General features: G+C 41.5%; 1 long non-coding RNA gene across 1 annotated transcript in view; it reads right to left on the bottom strand.

The window, feature by feature from the left end:
* LOC133062698 (uncharacterized) overlaps positions 1-16,674 on the bottom strand; it is a 340,159-nt gene that overhangs the window by 34,794 nt on the left and 288,691 nt on the right. The window lies entirely within an intron of this gene.

Genomic DNA, 16,674 nt, shown 5'->3' with positions numbered 1-16,674 from the left:
AAGTGATGGGACCAGATGCTATGATCTTAGTTTCCTGAATGTTGACTTTTAGGCCAACTGCTTCACTCTCCTCTTTCACTTTCATCAAGCGGCTCTTCAGTTCCTTTTCGCTTTATGCCGTAAAAGTGGTGTCATCTGCATATCTGAGGTTATTGATATTTCTCCTGGCAATCATGATTCCAGCTTCTGCTTCATCCAGCCTGGCATTTTGCATTATGTACTCTGCATAGAAGTTAAATAAGTAGTATGACAGTATACAACCTGTACATACTCCTTTCCCAATTTGGAAGCAGTCCATTGTTCCATGTCTGGCTCTAACTGTTGCTTCTTGACCTGCATACAGATTTCTCGAGAAGCAGGTCAGGTGGTCTGGTATTCGAATCTCTTGAAGAATTTTCCACAGTTTATTGTGATCCACATAGTCAAAGGCTTTGACATAGTCAATACAGCAGAAGTCGATATTTTCCTGTAACTCTCTTTCTATGATCCAGTGGGTGTTGGTAATATGATCTCTGGTTCCTATGCCTTTCCTAATCCAGCTTGACCATCTGGAAGTTCTCGAATCACTTAATGTTGAAGCCTTGCTTGGAGAATTTTGAGTGTTACTTTGCTAGTGTGTGAGATGAGTGCAATTGTGCGGTAGTTTGAACATTCTTTGGCATTACCTTTCTTTGGGATTGAAATGAAAACCAACCTTTTCCAGTCCTGTGGCCACTGCTAAGTTTTCCAAATTTGCTGGCATATTGAAGGCAGTACTTTAACAGCATCATCTTTTAAGACTTGAAATAACTCAACTGGAATTCTATCACCTCTACCAGCTTTGTTCATAATGATGCTTCCTAAGGTCCACTTGACTTCAGACTCCAGGATGTCTTCCTCTAGTTGGATGATCACACCATTGTGGTTATCTGGGTCATTAAGATCTGTTTTGTATAGTTCTTGTGTATTCTTGCCACCTCTTCTTAATATCTTCTTCTTCTGTTAGGTTGTTGCTGTTTCTGTCCTTTATTGTGCCCATCTTTGCATGAAATGTTCCCTTGGTATCTCTAATTTTCTTGAAGAGATCTCTAGTCTTTCCCATTCTGTTGTTTTCCTCTATTTCTTTGCATTGATTACTGAGGAAGGCTTTCTATTCTCTCCTTGCTATTCTTTGGAACTCTGTATTCAGATAGCTCTATCTTTCCTTTTCTCCTTTGCCTTTAGCTTCTTTTCTTTTCCCAGCTACTTGTAAGGCCTCCTCAGACAACCATTTTGCCTTTTTTCACTTCTTTTTCTTGGGATGGTCTTGATCACTGCCTCCTATACAATATCATAAACCTCCAACCTTAGTTCTTCAGGCACTCTGTCTATCAGATCTAATTCCTTGAATCTATTTGTCACTTCCACTATATAATTATAAGAGGTTTGATTTAGGTCATACCTGAATGGTCTAATGGATTTCCCTACTTTCTTCAATTTAAGTCTGAATTTGGCAATAAGGAGTTCATGATCTGAGCCACAGTCAGCTCCCCAACTTGTCTTGCTGACTGTATAGAGCTTCTCCACCTTCACCTGCGAAGAATACACTCAGTCTGATTTCGGTGTTCACCATCTGGTGATGTCCATGTGTAGAGTTGTCTCTTGTGTTGTTAGAAGAGGTGGTATGCTATGACCAGTGCATTCTCTTGGCAAAACTCTGTTAGCCTTTTCCCTGCTTCATTTTGTACTCCAAGGCCAAACTTGCCTGTTACTCCAGGTATCTCTTGATTTCCTACTTTCGTATTCCAGTCCCCTACGACAAAAAGGACACCTTTTCTTTGGCGTTAGTTCTAGATGACATTGGAAAAGAATGCAAAGTGAAGGGAGAATATAAGGAGCATCTTGCATATGTACTCTTTCCAGTTGTTCTCTTCTTAATAAATTAACTCTCTTCGAAAATATTTGTTAGATAGAAGCAATTAATGCTGAGGCTCTATCCTTGCTCCACTAATTAATTACAGCAAATGAGCCTGTAATGTGCATCATAACAACTTAATAAGCTGGCCCAAACTACTTTAGATTCTGCTATGCTAGTATTTCATCATGGCTGGGCTATTTAAAATAGTTAAGTAATATCTGAACACAAATATCTTTTGAATGAGCTGTGTCCTTCAAAAGAAACTCTGTCTTAAGCTGTTTACCTGGATGGAATGACAGCAAAGAATGTTGTAGTAGAAGTGAAGACAAGGAGAGGAGGCTGAAATGGCCAACACGAGAGTTTACACAAATTATCATCTTCAGTAATGTAACATCCCTCCCCCCACAGCCGTCACCCTGGCCAACCAGATGCCATTCCAACAGGTCCTTCACATTTTCCATGCTTGTTGGACATGTAGAGTTGAGAATCCAACAACTGCACTAGCCTCTCTTTTTTGACACTGGTTACATTGTCCATTCTTCCCTCAAATGTCTAAGTGAACCTGGATCAAACTGTGACTAATACAAGCTCTTCAGTGATGTCTATGCTTTTAATGAAACCTTAAAGACAATTAGTGACTCACTGAGTCAAATAGACCTTGTATATCTAGGGATGAGTTAAAATATGGCTTACTGTCAATGAAAGAGCCAAAGGCCCTGGATCAGCTATGAATTATCTAAGACAAGATTATCTGAAATGAAAGCCCTGATTTCTTTCAAACCAAATGTCAATATATCTTCCAGGAAATAACATCTGCTATCACCCTTCAGCAAAAGTCAAGCATATCCTAGTCTTTCCCTCCTTGAAACACAAACAGTTTACCATCCATAAAGGTATAATTCAGGCATTTCCAGAAAGGAAGGAGAAAAAGGGGTGTCAGAGAGCCAATCTGAGCTCAAGGTGAGCTCTATAAGGTGGTCTTTTTGGCGGACTCTTTTTTCTTGTTTATTATTTGTATCAAATTTCTCTAGAACATATAACCAGGGACCTTCAAGACAGAATGGAAAAAGCCTTGAAACAATGCTCTCAAAATATTTTTTAAACATGAGGTGTTTAGAGGCACAGGGAATTTGCCAGTTTGACGAGCCAGAAGAAATTTTAGAAGCAAAGGCCAGTAACAAAGAGAAATAATTAATTGCCTCCCTTCGAATTTGTTGTCAAACCCATTATCTCTAGGAGGGAAATGGAAAAAAAAAAAATGGAGACACACACACACACAAAAAAAAACCTATGTTTGACCTGAGGGCCAATTTAATAATGGTAGAAACTATATTTGATCACATTTCTTGATGTCCATCCCAAAATAGATTCTACCCCCAAATCTGTGATGCTTCTTGGATGAGAACTGTATGTATGTATACTTTTAGAAGTGTTATTTTTTGGTAAATTTTGTGGACATAGTCACGACTGGACTGTAAAACTGGCTCTCTCATCCATTTACTCTCTCATACCTTCCCTCTCATCTCCTCCTTTTTCCTCTGCAGGATTTATTTTAGCAAAATCTTACTAAGATGTCAAATGAGAACTATTTCAAGAGGGTCCTCTCTCAAGTTTACATGTATTTTAAAAGTTCTTTCCAAAACCCCAAAGCCTCCAAAACTCAAAGGAGGACAGCACTTCTAGAATGACAGGGACAAGGATGAGAGGGTCGATGGCCGGGCCTCAGGGCCCTCTCAGGACAGCACTGATTCATTTACTGCTCATCCAGTCCTGAACACACAGGAGCAAGAACCAACATGTGAAGAGAGAGATCTGCGCTGTGTGTACTCTTCCCCAGGGAGTAGAGGTCAAAGGGATCAAAGTTAGGAGAAGGCTGTCCTTGATTTAGACATTTTCTTAAGAATGTTCCCTGTCTAGAAAAATGCCCCAACAAGCCATTTGGAAAGATTTAGGATCATTTTAAATCCCACTGATGCTTCAAATGATAAAGTGGTTCAGTCAGCAATATATGACTAACTAAGATGTTTTTCTCCCACAAGTAGAGCCAGTCCTTCCTATATTCTGTTGTCACTAACTGGCAGGCAATAAATCCATCTGGCATTTTCTTAGAACAGAAAAATGAAGATAGGGCCAGATAATCTTGCTTGTTAGATTTCTGTGACTCTTGCTATCCTCCAGCTTTTCTATTCTAGACCGCCACACTGCCCATGTGGTCTTCAGTAAAGCCCCAAATGATCGAATCTGTTGGCTTAATGAGTTTATCCAACTCACCTAACTGTGGAAGCCTTCTCTGAAGTTCCATCACTGCACTTCACAGAATAGCTTGGCAGCCTTGATTTCCAGTAACAGAAAAGGCCTCTAAAACAATAGCTCATTTGATTTGAATCAAATTTTACTAATGGCATATCAACTCTCGAACAATAATTTCATTCAGAAAGCAAACTTCATCAGAATAAGGTCTCTCTAGCTTGTTCTTTCTCTCAGCACCAAGGTTGACCGTCTTTTGAGGAAGATATAAATGATGCAAAACATCTAAAGACATATCAATCATACAGTCGAAAATAACTGCGTAATTTTCCTTCAATCTGTTCACATTTATTATATATTAAGTCATTCAATTTCAGTGAAATCCTCTTTACTTTGAGTTGTTCCTTTTATGACCAGGCAACTGAACAATTTAAGAAAACGATTGTATTAGGTTAGCCTAAGAAAAAGGAATTTGATTTCTCCATGATATTAAGCAGCAAAAATGTTACGAAAACTGCTAGTGAAAAAGTAGGATACACAATTTGTCTCTGTGTTATTAAAATAACCATAATAAAACAACAGAAATTATTTATAGATGGAAATTATAGAAATTATTTACATATTTATAAACACGTGTGCGCATGCTCAGTTGCTTAGTTGTATCTGACTCTTTGTGACCACCTGGACTGTAGCCCACCAGGCTCCTCTATCCATGGAATTTTCTGGGCTAGAATATTGGAGTGAGTTGCCATTTCCTACTCCAGGAGATCTTTCCAACCCAGGGATCAAACTCATGTCTCTTGCATCTCTTGCATTGCAGATTTTTTACCACTGGGACACATGGAAAGCCCCCAATAAACATGACAGACAATCAACTTCAATAGTCACCAAGAAATTGAAAATTAAAATCACAGTGTGATCCTACACACACACCAGTATGCCTAAAATGAAAAGATAGGAAAGGCCAAGTGGAAGTATCAGAGTTCTCATACACTGCTGGTGGACAGGAAAATTAGTACAGCCAGTTTGGAAATTTGTTTGGCAGTACCCATTTAAACTGAATATACACATTCCCTATTGCCTGACAACTCCAATTTTAGGTATACTCCCAACTGAAATTTGTATATACATTCACTGGATTACTTTTACCAGATTGTTCATAGCAGCAATTGCAATAACCTCAAATTGAAAACAACCCCAAATACACATCAGCGGGTGAGTGGATAAATATTCACAAAGTGGAAAACTCTACCACGATGATGGTAAATGATCTACAACCACACACACCAACATCACAAGCAGAGTTAAACGAAAGAAGCCAGACACAAAAGGGTACATAATGCATGATCCCATTTACATAAAATACAAAGACAGATGAAACTAACTGATGCCTTGTTTGTGTTTATGAAGGTGCAAAGAGGGAGGAAGACAAGTGCCCAGAGGATAGGAGGACTCATCAGCTTCCAAGATCCCGCCTTCTCCTGTGCAGGGCCCTCACCCTGAGCACTACACTCATGATAAAATGAAGACAGCTTTTCAAGTGAATACTGACGCTGAAGCACATGGCAAGCAGGCACAGAGCCACAGAGGCATGCTTGATGTAGCCTCCAGGGCAGACGAGGACATTGTGCTGCTCGTCCAAACACAGACTCCTGAGACCAACAGGAAACTTTTTCTTTAATTCTCCAATGTACAGCCCCATCAAAGCACATAAAATACTTTGATTTAGGCTCTGGTTAGAAGTGGAAATTTGTTCATCGTGATGTGGTAGAGGGAATGAGTTGGCAAGGGGGTGTCAAAGAAGAGGAGTGGACTTATTTAATGCATTTCCAAAAACCATTATAGACTTTTACTTCACACACAATCCTTTTAGGAGAAGCTGCAGGTGGACAAGGCACTAAGGTTCCTTTCAGTTTGGTTAAACTGTGCACAAACAGACCACATGAAGGCTAAGAAGATATAAACAAGAGGATACTGCTGCAACTGAACACAACTACAGCAAAGAGAATCTGACACATGATGTGTCTGGGAGCTGGTTTGTTGGGAATACATGGCAAATGTACACAAACAGAGTTAAACAAAGGTTATTCTTACTTGGTCAAAGGAGGGTTTTTTTGTTTTTCCCTAATTTTTCTCTTCTTTTTGTTGATTCCAGACCTGACGACCTTCTCCATGAAAGGGCCCTTCTGATCGATCTCTGTGCCCCTACAGCAGGAGCTGGTACAGAATATTCTCAACAAATGATGTCAAATGGAAGAAACGTCACTATGGATAAATCATCCTGAAGCTCTCTTTTTTATCAGGGATTCCTGCTTTCCACCCATCTAATGATTTGTGACAGAAGCACCCTGAAGGACCCCTCCACATCTCTTTTCTTGTCTTCCTCACCTGCAGGGTCCTTCAGAGGCACTTTTCAACCACTTGTTTCTTACCACCTGCAACACTCACCCTTTCCACCCACAGCCTTCACCTACCAAGTGCCCTAGGTTCAAAACATTTGAGAGCAGTGCAACTCCGGGAGACACGCAGATGGCTCATAGGCAAGGACTATGCTTCTCAGCCTTGCCTTCACATCGGAGTCACTCAGGAAACTAGCAGAACATACTGATGATGGGACTCCACTCCTAGAAATTCAAACTTTGTTTGGGCAGATCCCTGGCAGCTGGACTTTTTAAAGTGCAACAGTTTTTTTCTGTTGTAGCCAGGTCTTGAGAACCACAGCCTTGAGGATAAATGCATATTCCCTAGATGTGGGGAACAGCTGTGAATGAAGCAGGACACACAGGACAGTAAATAATGGACTCTGGACATCTTAAGAAACACAGAAAGGAAGTGGGAGTGAGGAGAGAACTGAGGTCCTGCCCTTGGCAGGGTTTAGGCTCCAGTGAAAAGAAGCTGGCAACTCCCAGATCCACTTCTACTCAGTCCTAAGCAGCTGCCAACCAGTCAGCCTCTGACAGTTCTATTTGGAGCACTAAAGCCCGATTTTAATCTGATGGAGAAAGGGAAGAGTAGGGACGGAGTATGTGATTCTGCGTATGACAAATCGAGGAGGCCGTGCTGAGGAGATCTTCCAGCGGCACAGTGCCTTTGGCCCCTTCTCTTCCTGGCATTGCCCGGCTCCAACACCACCTCCTGTCCACTGCACGTGTTGTGTCTGTGTGTCTGTTGTGTCTGTGTGTCTGTGTCCATGGCACACACTCCCTTCTCACTCTCTCTGGACAATTCTTTTTATCACACAGTGACAACTGAAGGGAGTGTTTTGATGGTGGCCATTACTGCTTTAATTTTAAACTTAGATTCTATAATAACTCTTCACAGGGAAGACCCCCTCCCCAGGTAAACTTCAAGCACAAGCTTTAGAACCAAAGAGACCAAAGTTTGAATGCTGATTTGATCATTTATCAGTCTTACAACATGGACCATTGCTTCCCTGAGCTGCAGTTATTTTCAATCTATGAGATGGAGACAATACCTACCTTGCAAGGTTTCCTGAGGATTAAAGAAGATCATAAAAAAAAAAAAAAAAAAAAAAAAAACCATTGCTGACAATGGGAAGGTGCATAGTAAGCATGAGTTTTCTCGCTGTCTAGAGAAGATCTCTCTCTCAGACCTTCATTGTCCAGTATGGTTGCCACTAGCCACCTGTAGCTGTTTAAATTTTAAATGAAATTAATTAAAAGCATTTAAAATTAGAAGTTCAATTCCTAGTTTCTCTAGTCACATTTCAAGTGCTCTATAGCCACACAGAGTTAATGATGTACACACACATACATACACATATACATCCATATTTTACTGGATAGCACAGATTACAGATCATCTCTGTCACCACAGAAAGTTCTAGTGGACAGCACAGTTATACCATCAGGCCTGCCTAACTGCAACTACAGTGAAGGCAGGGACCATCCATGGAACCCACTGGCCAGCAGTGAGGTTCATAGCTAAATCCTTCTGTCAGAATATTCTATTCATTGTGTGTTATGAAAGTTGCTCAGTTGTGTCTGACTCTTTGCAACCCCATGGATTATATAGTCCATGGAATTCTCCAGGCCAGAATATTGGAGTGGGTAGTCTTCCCCTTCTCCAGGGGATCTTCCCAACCCAGGGATCGAATTGGGGTCTCCTGCATTGCAGGCAGATTCTTTACCAACTGAGCTTAGAGGGAAGCTATTCCTTTCATAGCATAGCTGATACAGAGACTAGATTGGTAGTTGCCAGAGGTGGGGTGGTGGGGAGTGGGAGAAATGGGTGAACTGTTTTTGATTTGTTTTTTCAATTTAAATAAATTGAATAAAAATTAATTAATTAAACTAAAAGTATCAGCATGCTAAAAAAAAATTAAGTAAAAAAGAAGATGCTGAGGAACCTGAAAAGAAGTATGCCTTACTCAGCAATTTTGCCAAGGCTGGGCAGGTTATCTTAGTGTTCAACTCTGGGTAAGCAAATAAATCCATCCAAGGTTGTCAAGCAGAGGGTATATTTACCATGAATTTTACTTATTTTTCACACACAGCTTCTAGACACTGCCTTGGTCAATTTTGAATTCATTTCCCTAGCAACCTGGGCTAAATTAAGCAATATGACAGAGCCATGAGGCAGGGAGCCTTTCAAGAACATCTTAACCCATTATCTCAGACTTTAAATTTGCCTTTTATCTTAGTTGCTATGCCAACAATTGTCTGCATCCCCAAGTCACTAGTTCTGGTCATGACTTGTTTAAACAAAAACACAAGAATGTGATGGGTCACAGGGTGTGGTTGTACAGGCTATGCACTGCACAACTCCATGGGGTACCATTTACAAAGTCATCACAAATTTGTATACTTACTCCAACAGTTTCAGAAAACAGCAAAGTGCCTTAAATAAGGAGTAGCTTTTTCTGTCTTCTTAAAGGTACTGTATATGTTAGCTGCAAGGTTGACTGCATGGGCCACTCTATAGCTAGTGGCCAGAAACAAATAACTCAGAATCCTTAATTTAGTGATAATTCAGCATTAGGGCCCAAGAATGTTCTGGATATCCACAGCAATTCTTTATTTCAATAGCTGCCAGAGAAATTCTGCCTCATGACTTACTAAACTGGACCAGCCTTGACCTCAGATCTAGAGGCTTTCACTGGTTCTGACCAGGTTTCAAGACTAACACAGTGTTTCGCAAATCTGGTTCTACAATTCCTTGAGGAGTTTTAAAGAATCCTTTAGATAAAGAAAGTAGATTGGTAGTTTCCAGTGGCAGATGGTGAGGAGTGGGCAAAAAAAGGATAAGGTGGTCAAAAGATACAAACTTCCAGTTGTAAAATAAATAAATCATGAAAGTGTAATGCACAGCATGGTGACTATAGTTTATAATGCCATATTGTATATTTAAAAGCTGCTAAAGGTAAATCCTGGGCTTCCCAGGTAGCTTAGCTGGTAAAGAATCCACCTACAATGCAGGAGACCTCAGTTCCATTTCTGGGTCGGCATTTCCCCTGGAGGAGGGCATGGCAACCCACTCCAGTATTCTGGCCTGGGGAATCCCATGGACAGAGGGGCCTGGAGGACTACAAGTCCATGGGGTCGCAAAGAGCTGGACGCGACTGAGCGAGTAAGGACAGCACAGCGTCACAGAGTAAATCTTAAAAGATCTCATCACACACACAAAATGTGTAACTATGTGTGATGACAGATGTTAACTAGACTCATTGTGGTGAACACTTCACAATGTATATAAATATCAGATCATTACGTTATTCATCTGAAACCACCATAACGTTATATATTATGTATACCTCAATTTAAAGAATTCTGATTCTGAACCACATCTTGGACCAATAAATTAAAATCACTCTGGATAGGGCCTGGAGACCAGTATTTTATAAAAGTATCTAGAGTCCAGCATGGTGGATAACTGCTCCTCCAGCAGATAGAAAGAATGGGACAGACAGATGGATAGAAGAGGAACCTGATGTCCCAAGTCTGGGGAAAAATTGTCAAAATGGAAGCAAACTTGTAAAATGTGTTGCGTGGGCCTTTTAATCACTAGACCCAAAGGTAAACAAAAATGTTAAGCAACATGATCTGGTATTTACGAGAGCAGAATGGGTCTTCCTCATTTGTTTTTAAAGTTTAGAATTATACTAAAAATATAAACACGTAACATCAAACTTTATCGATAAAACTGTTCTGGAGTGCTCAAACTGAGCTTTAAAGTTTAAAAGAAGCAAGGAAGGAAGGAAATGACTGAAAAGGGAAGGGGGAAGTCGGACCCATTTAATAATAGAAATAAGCCCTCAGCTAAGCCCAGAAGGTAACGTGGCATTTCACAGTTTGAGGGCAGGAAGAAGGGGCTCACGGTGATGAAATGAAAGATAAGTGGCATAACCACAAGGGAAGCCGACACTATCTTCCCAAATTGCGGCTTGTTTATTGAGAAGACCTTGCGATTTCCTGCTAAATAATCCAAGTGTGGCCTAGTCCAGCTCGTTTCAGATGAGAATGGCTTAGTCATTTTACCCATTTCAAGAGTTTTCTGTGAGTCATGGGTTATACTCATTTCACATTCAGGTCTAAGATAGCCAGGCCCCCTTGAAACCTCTCTGGAATTAAGTCTGCCCAGCTAATCCTTTCTGCACTATCTCAGAGATGAGTCAGTGCTTTGCTGTCTTCCTCTGCCACCCGGAGTTAGTAAAAAATATTCAAAATTCCCAGAAAAGCAGAAGTATTCTAATTGGTTCTTAGTAAAACAGTCAATTTCATAAATGTATGCTATATTTTCAAGTGCATGATCAGAGCCTAAAAATATGCATTCACTTTGAATTCCTCTACTGGAGATACATGTGTAAAAAAATTTAGGGAAAAGAACATATTTTCCCTCACCCCCATTTCTTCTTATCCAAATCCTTTACTGCTTTCAAAAGCCAGTTTACTTCTAATATCTTCCATTAACTGTTCCCAACCCCAAAATAGCCTCTTCCTGCTCAGGATTTATATTGATTAACTGATCCTTCATTTGGTTTTATCCATATACTGTATTCCTACACCTCTCCATAATCATTTAGCTTATCATATGGGAGTGCCTTTTCCACCTGTTATATTTTTCAAATATGTCCGTGTGTATCATAGAAAAATATATACTTTGCAGCATTCACTGAAGGTTAGATGCAGTCTCTATGCTGTTTGTTGTTTTTATTAATAGTCGCTGAGTTGTGCTCAACTCTTTGTGACTCCATGGACTGTAGCCTGTAGTCAGGCTCCTCTGTCTATGGGATTTCCCAGGAAAGAATGCTGGAGTGGTTTGCCATTTCCTTTACCAGGGTATCTTCCCGACCCAGAAATTGAACTTGCATTGGCAGTGGGTTCCTTACCACTGAGCTACCAGGGAAGCCTGTGAGATAGTCTAAATTCATGAATCAATTTTATCCCATATCTAAATATGTCATTGTTCCCTCTCCCAAAAGGGAGACACAATAATATGTCAGGACATAAGATAAGGAGCCCTGGTTTTCTTACAACTGTTGGACCCAAGCAGCATGAATGCCTAAATTCCTTTAGTATGTCAGATACCAGAAACATAGGCAGGGTGAAGGGCCTCCAATGTGTCCCTAGTTGAGACATGTGTCTTGAAAGAAGATTTTTAATGAATAGGGAGGAATATTGGTAGCTAGATGAAGGCATGCCGTTGGTTATAAACCACATCCTGTTAAAAACTGTTAAAATACCAAAAAAATGTGGTTTTAATATCAATGATATATGGTAATTAAATATGATCTTTTAAATGAGGCAACATGTAATAAAAGTTAGAAAGCACCTTCAATAAATATTATCACAAATCAGAGAACAATCTATGTTAAAGAAAGATGTATCATAGACTTGCTCCTGAAACAATGAGCACCAGACAAGACCATCAGCCATGCTGGAGGCTGGTGACAGCCTACAATATACCAAGTATGCACTTATGTTCCCAGAAGGTGAATGCGTCCAAAAGGAACAAGAGCTATGGTGTCCCATTGCTTCAGGAGTGCACAGAAGCCGCAAAAGGTAGTTCTGAAAGAACATAAGAACATGAATTCCATGTTTATACAAGAGGAGGTTGCTGTTTTGTCGCTTGGAGTCCTTAAGCAGCATCAGGTCAGTTCAGTCAGTCACTCAGTCATGTCTAACTCTTTGCAACCCCAGGAACCGCAGCACGCCAGGCCTCCCTGTCCATCACCAACTCCTGCAGTCCACCCAAACTCATGTCCATTGAGTCAGTGATGCCATCCAACCATCTCATCCTCTGTCATCCCCTTCTCCTCCTGCCTTCAGTCTTTCCCAGCATCAGGGTCATTTCAAATGAGTCAGCTCTTCCCATCAGGTGGCCAAAGTATTAGAGTTTCAGCTTCAACATCAGTCCTTCCAATGAACACCCAGGACTGATCCCCTTTAGGATGGACTGGTTGGATCTCCATACAGTCCAAGGGACTCTTAAGAGTCTTCTCCAACACCACAGTTCAAAAGCATCAATTCTTTGGCACTCAGCTTTCTTCATAGCCCAACTCTCACATCCATACATGACCATTGGAAAAACCATAGACTTGACTAGACGGACCTTTGTTGACAAAGTAATGTCTGTTTTTTAATATGCTGTCTAGGTTGGTCATAACTTTCCTTCCAAGGAGTAAGTGTCTTTTAATTTCATGGCTGCAGTCACCATCTGCAGTGATTTTGGAGCCCCCCAAAAATAAAATCAGCCACTGTTTCCACTGTTTCCCTATCTCTTGCCATGAAGTGATGGGACCAGATGCCATGATCTTAGTTTTCTGAATGTTGAACTTTAAGCCAACTTTTTCACTCTCCTCTTTCCCTTTCATCAAGAGGCTCTTTAGTTCTTCTTTACTTTCTGCCATAAGGGTGGTGTCATCTGCATATCTGAAGTTATTGATATTTCTCCTGGCAATCTTGATTCCAGCTTGTGCTTCTTTCAGCCCAGCATTTCTCATGATGTACTCTGCATATAAGTTAAATAAGCGGGGTGACAATATACAGCCTTGACGTACTCCTTTTCCTATTTGGAACCAGTCTGTTGGTCCATGTCCAGTTCTAACTGTTGCTTCCTGACCTGCATACAGATTTATCAAGAGGCAGGTCAGGTGGTCTGGTATGCCCATCTCTTTCAGAATTTTCCACAGTTTATTGTGATCCACAGAGTCAAAGGCTTTGGCACAGTCAATAAGGCAGAAATAGATGTTTTTCTGGAACTCTTGCTTTTTCTGTGATCCAATGGATGTTGGCAGTTTGATCTCTGGTTCCTCCGCCTTTTCTAAAACCAGCTTGAACATCTGGAAGTTCACGGTTCATGTATTGCTGAAGCCTGGCTTGTAGAATTTTGAGTATTACATTACTAGTGCGTGAGATGAGTGCAATTGTGCGGTAGTTTGAGCAGCATATTCACACCACTAGTCCACACCCTCCATCAGTGGCTAGAATCTGCCTGCGCGTGTGTGTAGGTAGGGAGTTTGTCTTGTGCACTGCTGTATTTTCCCAAGGGCCTTGCACAAGTATCTGCTGCATGGTGAGAAAGCCCTCAGAGGACTGTGAAAAACACATGTGCAAAGAACTATTGAAGGAAAAACTTAGTTCTGTGGTCAGTAGCTACCTAAGTGAGAAAGTGAAAGTGAAAGTCACTCAGTCTCTTTGCAACCCCATGGACCAAACAGTCCATGGAATTCTCCAGGCCAGAATACTGGAGCGGGTAGCCTTTCCGTTCTCCAGGGTATCTTCCCAACGCAGGGATCGGACCCAGGTCTCCTGCATCGCGGTTGTATTCTTTACCAGCTGAGTCACAGGGGAAGCCCCAATGAACCCATAAAGAATAAAGCCTGAGATTGCTGCTTTGCTATACAGAATATTCAAAAAGAAGGGTGAGTGATGGGGTTCTGAGGAGAAGGCCCAGGAAGAGTACCTTTCCCATTCACTATCTCTCAGGCTATGAATGAAAAGTAATCCAAAACAATCTTTTTAGCAACTGGTGTCAACATCAATAGTAAATTCAGTCATTTTTGCCTTGTTACCTTTCTATCCCAAGATATCCCAACTTTTTCTTTAACTGTGAAGTATATTCATATATATATATATATATATATATATATATATATATATATAAACTTCTCAGGTGGAAATCTTTCCTTTTTTAAACCCAAATAGACCTTTAACCTGCTGATGCTCTGGCATGTAATTTACAACATATTTAATCAGAGCGCAACGGTGCAGGGATCCCTCTACACTGCAGTGTTTGAATCTGAAGCCCAAGAAGCCTTGAGCACAGGATCCTTCTAAACTCAGATAAGAGAACAAATTAATTTTTCTCTTGCCCTGGACTTCTGTTCCTCATCAAGGCCTGCACTGAAGCACAGGGATGAAGAGCGCCCAGGCAGCAAAGATCCACACAACTGCTATCAAAAGGTTTCTTCTGGCTGTGCTGTGGGTGCTACTGCCCTGTTCCTTTCTGGTCCTACAGTCAGGTGCCGTCTGGGCTGCCTGGCCTGAGAATGCACAGGGGAAAAAAGATGGCATCATACAGATTTCACCACGTCTCTTGCAGGGGGAAGAGAACATAATACACCTTCGTTATCAATTAAACACCCACCAAGTAGTGCATTCCTGGTCACCCTTACCTGGGCTGGCACTGCCTGGAGCTGGTCTCTGTAGGGGAATGCTGCAGAAAATTTAGACTCCACATCAGTCTGCCCTCTCCTGATGCGTATGTCAGCAGCTTCCTCTGTCTCTCTTATACTTTAATAAAACTTTATTAGACAAAAGCTCTGAGCGATCAAGCCTCACCTCTGGCCCCGGATTAAATTCTTGTCCTCTGGAGGCCAGGAATCCCGGCGTCTTTCATGGTTCAGCAGCAACCTGTCATCTTGGGGGCTGGACCGGGATTCTTCAGGACAAGGTAAGGATGCTTGGAGCTCTAGTTCTTTGCTCTTCTAGTGAACATGTTTTCCGCTGTACTTTACTAACTCTACTGTGTGCTTGTGTGAAAGAATGACATGCCCTGTGCGAAGCAAGTGAGGAGCCCTGCTCTGAGGTTCAGCAGTGACCTCATATGGCTTATGGCAGAAATCCTGTGGGGGGTTTATACCGACCTGCCGATGGAGTTCCCGGTGGCTCAGACGGTAAAGCGTCTGCCTACAATGCGGGAGACCCGGGTTGGGAAGATCCCCTGGAGAAGGAAATGGCAATCCACTCCAGTATTCTCGCCTGGAAAATCCCATGGATGGAGGAGCCTGGTAGGCTACAGTCCATGGGGTTGCAAAGAGTCAGACACAACTGAGCGACTTCACTTTCTTTCTTCCTTTTCAGACCAAATTTAACAGTCATGGGAAAATCATGTGTATATATTTCAATCATCTATACTGACTTTCAAAAATGAAGTGGCCAATTGTATATCCAAATAAGATCTTAAGAAGCAAGCAAGACCAACCGTTATATCAATGGCTTAAATCACCCATATATTGCTTGAGAACCAGGAAGCTGTCTTATTCATATTTGCCTCCCCATAGCCTAACGTGGTATCCAATACATAATAGGTATCTTATAGTACTGAAAGAATGATTGAATGAATATCTTACATGAAGATGGATGTTACCTGAACAGAACAGTCCTTAATGCTTATACCTTAATGCTACCTGTCCTCAGTTCAGTCCAGTCGCTCAGTCATGTCTGACTCTTTGCAACCCGATAGACTGCAGCACGCCAGGTCTCCCTGTCCATCACCAACTCCCAGAGTTTACTCAGACTCATGTCCACTGAGTCAGTGATGCCATCCAACCGTCTCCATCTAAGGAAGAACAGTGCCAAAATTCTGTGGTTTGGGTCTTTTTATATTACTAGCTTGAGCACTGCTAGCTGGTCCACAAATTCATGCTAAGGCCAAAAGACTATGTATAAAGGCCAAAGTACTCTGGGGCACCATGGTTAAAGACAGATCAAAAGGAATGCACCATAAAGAATGATGATTTCCCAGGTGATGCTAGTGGTAAAGAATCTGCCTGTCAATACAGGAGATATAAGAGATGTGAGTTTGATTCCTGGGTTGGGAAGATCCCCTGGAGGAGGGCATGGCAACCCACTCCAGTGTTCTTGCCTGGAGAATCCCATAGACAGAGGAGCCTGGCGGGCTGCAGTCCATAGGGTCGCACAGAGTCGGACAGGACTGAAGCAACTTAGCACGCACATATTGGATAGTGGCCAGTAGACTCCACTGGATGCGCTCTCTCAGAAAGGACAAATACAAGTAGCACAGAGAAGAGACTCCCAAGCCCTGCTCTTGAATCAGGCGTGCCAGTGACCATCTGAAAGACAACGACCCAGAGTGGCTCATTGCCAGCTATGTACTTACAAGGAACCCTATCGCTCCTGGCAGATTTCCCCTAACTATGTTCTGAGAAACAGAGTTCTAAGAGATGAGAATAGATACTTCTTGATAACAGTCTGGGAAATGCCAAATGCCATGTCTTTTCCTGATTATTCGCAATGTCCATTTGCATGTTAAAGTCTCTTAGAAATCTTGCTCCAGAAAAAAAAAAA

Source organism: Dama dama, chromosome 9 (genome assembly GCF_033118175.1).
Source record: "Dama dama isolate Ldn47 chromosome 9, ASM3311817v1, whole genome shotgun sequence".
Lineage (NCBI taxonomy): Eukaryota > Metazoa > Chordata > Mammalia > Artiodactyla > Cervidae > Dama > Dama dama.
This window is presented reverse-complemented; position numbering and strand designations above follow the sequence as displayed.